The sequence below is a fragment of the Tachyglossus aculeatus genome, chromosome 4, assembly GCF_015852505.1.
Source record: "Tachyglossus aculeatus isolate mTacAcu1 chromosome 4, mTacAcu1.pri, whole genome shotgun sequence".
Lineage (NCBI taxonomy): Eukaryota > Metazoa > Chordata > Mammalia > Monotremata > Tachyglossidae > Tachyglossus > Tachyglossus aculeatus.
Window position 1 is genome coordinate 17,029,457 of NC_052069.1, and position 5,715 is coordinate 17,035,171.

At 43.4% G+C, this 5,715-nt stretch overlaps 1 non-coding gene across 1 annotated transcript; it reads left to right on the forward strand.

Moving 5' to 3' along the window:
• Positions 1-5,003: 5,003 nt before the first annotated feature.
• Positions 5,004-5,141, forward strand: LOC119927885. Its single transcript, XR_005450851.1, has one exon. It is a non-coding gene; the product is annotated as a small nucleolar RNA SNORA7 (small nucleolar RNA).
• The last annotated feature ends 574 nt before the right edge of the window (positions 5,142-5,715 follow it).

Below are 5,715 nucleotides of genomic sequence, written 5' to 3' on the forward strand. Positions count from 1 at the left end.
CAAAGCTGCTTCTGTAGTTGAATAAAATGATAATAATTATAATAATAATGGCATTTATTAAGCACTTACTATGTGCAAAGCACTGTTCTAAGCGCTGGGGAGGTTCCACGGTGATCAGGTTGTCCCATGGGGGGCTCACAGTCTTAATCCCCATTTTACAGATGAGGTAACTGAGGCACAGAGAAGTTAAGTAACTTGCCCAAAGTCACAGAGCTGACAATTGGCAGAGCCAGGATTTGAACCCCGACCTCTAACTCCAAAGCCCGTGCTCTTTCCACTGGGCCATGCTGATAACAAACACACAGAAGAGGGGATAGCCCTCCCCTGCAACTTTTCAATCAATCAACCAAGCAATCACATTTATTGAGGACTTACTGTGTGCAGAGCACTGTCCGAATCATTTGGGAGAGTACAATATAACCCAGCTGGTAGACAAGCTCCCTTCCTCTCAGCAACCTTACAGTCTAGAGGGGTAACAGACATTACAATATAAATAAATAAAATGTGGATATGCACTTAAGTGCTATGTGTCTGAGGAAGGGGTATATAAAGGGTGCAAATCCAAGTGCAAAGGTGATGCAGAAGGGAATGGAAGAGGAGGAAATAAGGTCTTAGACAGCATAGGCCTCTTGGAGGAGATGAAACTCGAATAAAAGTTTGAAGTTGGGGAAAGTGACCATCTGTTAGATATTCATTCATTCATTCATTCCTTCATTCGTATTTATTGAGCACTTACTGTGTGCAGAGCAGTGTGCTAAGTGCTGGGGAAAGTACAATACAACAATAAATAGTGACATTCCCTGCCCACAATGCTGGGAGCGGGGAAGAGCAAAGGGAGCAAGTTAAGGAGATGCAGAAGGGAGTGGGAGATAACTTGTTGCCGACTTGGACTTCCCAAATGCTTAGTACGGTGCTCTGCACACAGTAAGAGGTCAATAATATGACTGAATGAATGAATAAATGAAAAGTGGGGCTTAGGCTAGGAAGGCCTCTTGGGGGATATGAAGGGGAAGAGGCAAGACACGGGAAAGAGGTAGACTGAGTAGGTTGGCGTTAAAGAAATGAAGTGTGCAGATTGGGTGATAGTAGCAAAGCAGAGTGGTAAGGTAGGAGGTGGCAAGGTGATTGAGGGTTTTGAAGCTAATGGTAAGGAATTTCTGTTTTACGCGAAGGTGGATGGGCAACCACTGGAGGTTCTTGAGAAGGGAGGAAGCATGGACTGACAATTTTGTAAAAAAAAACCGTTCAGCCAGCAGAATGAAGTATCAATCAGTCAATCGCATTTATTGAGCGCTTACTGTGTGCAGAGCACTGTATTAAGCGCTTGGGAAGTACAAGTTGGCAACATCTAGAGACAGTCCCTACCCAACAGTGGGATAAAAGGAAGGAAGAGGAAAAGGAGGAGAGAAGGAAGGAGATAATTATTAATAATAATTGTCATTTATTGAGTGCTTACTGTGCGCAGAGCCCTGGACTAAGCGCTCGGGAAGTACAAGTTGACAACATATAGAGACAGTCCCTACCCAACAGTGGACTCACCGTCTTTATTACAGCGCCTGGCGCAGAGTAAGAGATAAACAAATGGTGTTATTATTATTATTATATTATTATTATTGTTATTAAAGTGCAGGACCCAGAGGTGGGGCTCCTTAGCTGGGAGGAGGAGGAGGATAAAAGGGAGGAAGAGGAGGAGAGAAGGAAGGAGATAATTATTAATAATAATTGTCATCTTATCTTATCAATCGTATTTATTGAGCGCTTACTGTGTGCAGAGCACTGTACCAAGCGCTTGGGAAGGACAAGTTGGCAACATATAGAGACGGTCCCTACCCGACAGCGGGCTTACAGTCTTTATTACAGTGCCTGGCGCAGAGTAAGTGCCAAACAAATGGCATGATTATTAGTATTATTATATGATGAACTGGAGGGGGGAGAGACAAGATGGAAGGACCTCAGCAAGGAGGCTTATGCAGTAAGCAAAGTGGGATATCCGGAATCATTTTAATATTTGTCTCCCGAAGTACAGCACTTAGTACCGTGTCTGGCATATAGCAAGCGCTTAACAAATACCATAATTAATTATAACAGAGTAAGCTCCTTGTGGGCAAGGAATGTGTCATTTGGTTATTCTGAACATCCCAAGTGCCTTAACTTTTCTGTGACTCAGTTACCTCATCTGTAAAGTGGGGATGAAGACTGTGAACCCCATGTGGGACAATCTGATCACCTTATATCCTCCCCAGCGTTTAGAACAGTGCTTTGCATATAGTAAGCGCTTAACAAACGCCGTCATTATTCATTCATTCAATCGTATTTATTGAGCGCTTACTGTACTAAGCGCTTGGGAAGTACAAGTTGGCAACATCTAGAGATGGTCCCTACCCGACAGCGGGCTTACAGTCTAGAAGGGGGAGACAGGCAACAAAACGAAACATATTAACCAAATAAAATAATTAGAATAAATATGTACAAATAAACTAAATAAGTAAATAGGGTAATAATGTGTCTTATCACACCATGTTGGCCCTCACTAAAAGCTGCTGGTGCTGCTGCTGCTGCATGGCTTAGAGGAAAGAGCACGGGTTTGGGAGTCAGAGGTCGTGAGTTCTAATCCCGCCTCCTCCACTTTTCAGCCATGTGACTTTGGGCAAGTCACTTCACTTCTCTGTGCCTCCGTTACCTCATCTGGCAAATGGGGATTAAGACTGTGAGCCCCAACTGGGACAACCTGATCATCATCATCAATCGTATTTATTGAGCGCTTACTATGTGCAGAGCACTGTACTAAGCGCTTGGGAAGTACAAATTGGCAACATATAGAGACAGTCCCTACCCAACAGTGGGCTCACAGTCTAAAAGATCGCCTTGTATCTATCCCAGTGCTTAGAACTGTGCTTGGCACATAGTAAGCACTTAACAAATACCATCATTATTATTATTATTACTACTACTACCACTCTTGCTGCTACTACTACTACCACTACTACTACTACCACTACTACTACTACTACTACTACTACCACTACTACTACTACTACTACTACTACCACTACTACCACTACTAGCATTACTACAACTGCTACTAATACTAATAAAGCAACTATTACTACTGATGATGGTATTTGTTAAGTGCTTACTATGTGCAAAGCACTGTTCTAAGTGCTGGGGAGGCTACAAGGTGATGAGGTTGTCCCACCCGGGGCTCACAGTTTTAATCCCCATTTTCCAGATGAGGGAACTGAGGCACAGAGAAGTTAAGTGACTTGCCCAAAGTCACACAGCTGACAGCTGGTGGAGCCGGGATTTGAACCCATGACCTCTGACTCCAAAGCCTGGGCTCTTTCCACTGAGCCACGCTGCTTAGTGCTACTATTACTACAACTAATATTACTTCTGCTACTACTACTAAAAATTATTACTACTACAGTCACTACTACTATTCCTACAACTACTAAAACAACTACTATTGCAACAGCTATTACCACTACTGCTACGACTATTACCACTAGTATCACTATTACTACTACAACTACTAGTACTATTAGTAGCAGCGTGGCTCAGTGGAAAGAGCATAGGCTTTAGAGTCAGAGGTCATGGGTTCAAATCCCGGTTCTGCCAATTGTCAGCTGTATGACTTTGGGCAATTCACTTAACTTCTCTGTGCCTCAGTTCCCTCATCTGGAAAATGGGGATTAAGACTGTGAGCTCCACGTGGGACAACCTGATCACCTTGTAACCTCCCCAGCACTTAGAACAGTTCTTTGCACATAGCAAGCACTTAACAAATGCCATTATTATTATTAGTATTATTGTTACTGCTCTACTACTAGAACTACCTCTACAACTGTTACTACCACTACTACAGCTGCTGCTCATATTAGTACAACTACTACTACTGTTACTATTACTGCAACTACTGTTTCTACTATTGCTGTCTTATCCCGTCAAGTCATCTCCGACCCATAGTGACACCACAGACACATCTTTTCCAAAACGCCCCACCTCCACCTGCAATTATTCTGGTAGTGGATCCATAGAGTTTTCTCGGTAAAAATCCGAAAGTGGTTTACCATTGCCACCTTCCGCATAGTCAACTTGAACCTCTGCCTTCGACTCTCTCTAATGTCACTATGGCCCAGCACAGGAGAGTTTTGACTTGTAGCAGATTGCCTTCCACTCACTAGCCACTGCCCAAGCTAAGAATGGAGTGGGTATGCCACTGCTTGACTCTCCCTCCTGTAGTCGAGACTGGTAGAGGACTGGAAACTCTCCAGGTGTGACCTAGAAAAGATGTTTCTTCTATAACTACCTCTAAAATGGGTACTACTACTGCTATTGTTACTGCGACTACTATTGCTGCTACTATTAGTACTACAATTACTACTATAACAACTACTACAACAAATACTACGATACTACAATTGCTACTACCTCTACAATCACAACTACTATATCTATTAATCAATCAATCAATCAATCAATCATATTTATTGAGCGCTTACTGTGTGCAGAGCACTGTACTAAGCGCTTGGGAAGTACAAGTTGGCAACATTTAGAGACAGTCCCTACCCAACAGTGGGCTCACAGTCTAAAAGGGGGAGACAGAGAACAAAACCAAACATACTAACAAAATAAAATAAATAGAATAGATATGTACAAGTAAAATAAAGAAATAAATAAATAGAGTAATAAATATGTACAAACATATATACAGGTGCTGTGGGGAAGAGAAGGAGGTAAGATGGGGGGGATGGAGAGGGGGACGAGGGGGAGAGGAAGGAAGGGGCTCAGTCTGGGAAGGCCTCCTGGAGGAGGTGAGCTCTCAGTAGTAATCTATTACTATTGCTACTACTGCTACTGTTACTATTACGACTAATGATGATGATGATGACGATATTTGTTAAGCTCTTACTATGTGCTGAGCATTGTTCTAAGCGCTGGACTAATACAACTGCTACTATCACTACAACTCTTAGTACTATTACTACTGTTATTGTTCCTATATCCTCTCAGAGTCACATCTGGAGAGTTTCTAGTCCACTACCAGTCTCGACTACAGGAGGGAGAGTCAAGCAGAGGCCAACCCATTCCATTTCTAGCTTGGCCAGTGGCTAGCGAGTGGAAGGCCATCTGCTACAAGTCAAAACTCACCTGTGCTGGGCAGCAGCGGCAGGGGAGAGAGTCGAGGGCGGAGACTCGTTTACTGCACGGAAGGAGGCAATGGGAAACCAGTTGCGTATTTTTACCAAGAAAACTCTATGGATACACTACCAAACGATTGCAGTTGGAAGTGGGGTGCTCTGGGAGAGATGTGTCCGTGGCATCACTCTGGGTCGGACATGACTTGACAGCATAAGACAACAACAACAAATTGTTCCTGATGCTGCAACTACTACTGGGACTACTATTACTACTGTTCTTGCTAGTGCTACTACTGCTCTTGCTACTACTACTGCAAGGAATACTACTACTACTACAGAGAAGCAGTGGACTTAGTGGAAAGAGCCCAGGCTTGGGAGTCACAGGTCATGAGTTCTAATCCCACCTCCGCCACTTAACAGCTGTGTGACTTTGAGCCGGTCACTTAGCTTCTTTTTGCCTCAGTTACCTCATCTGTAAAATAGGGATTAGGATTGTGAGCCCATGTGGGACAACCTGATTACCTTGTACCTACCCCAGTGCTTAGAACAGTGCTTGGCACATAGTAAGCACTTA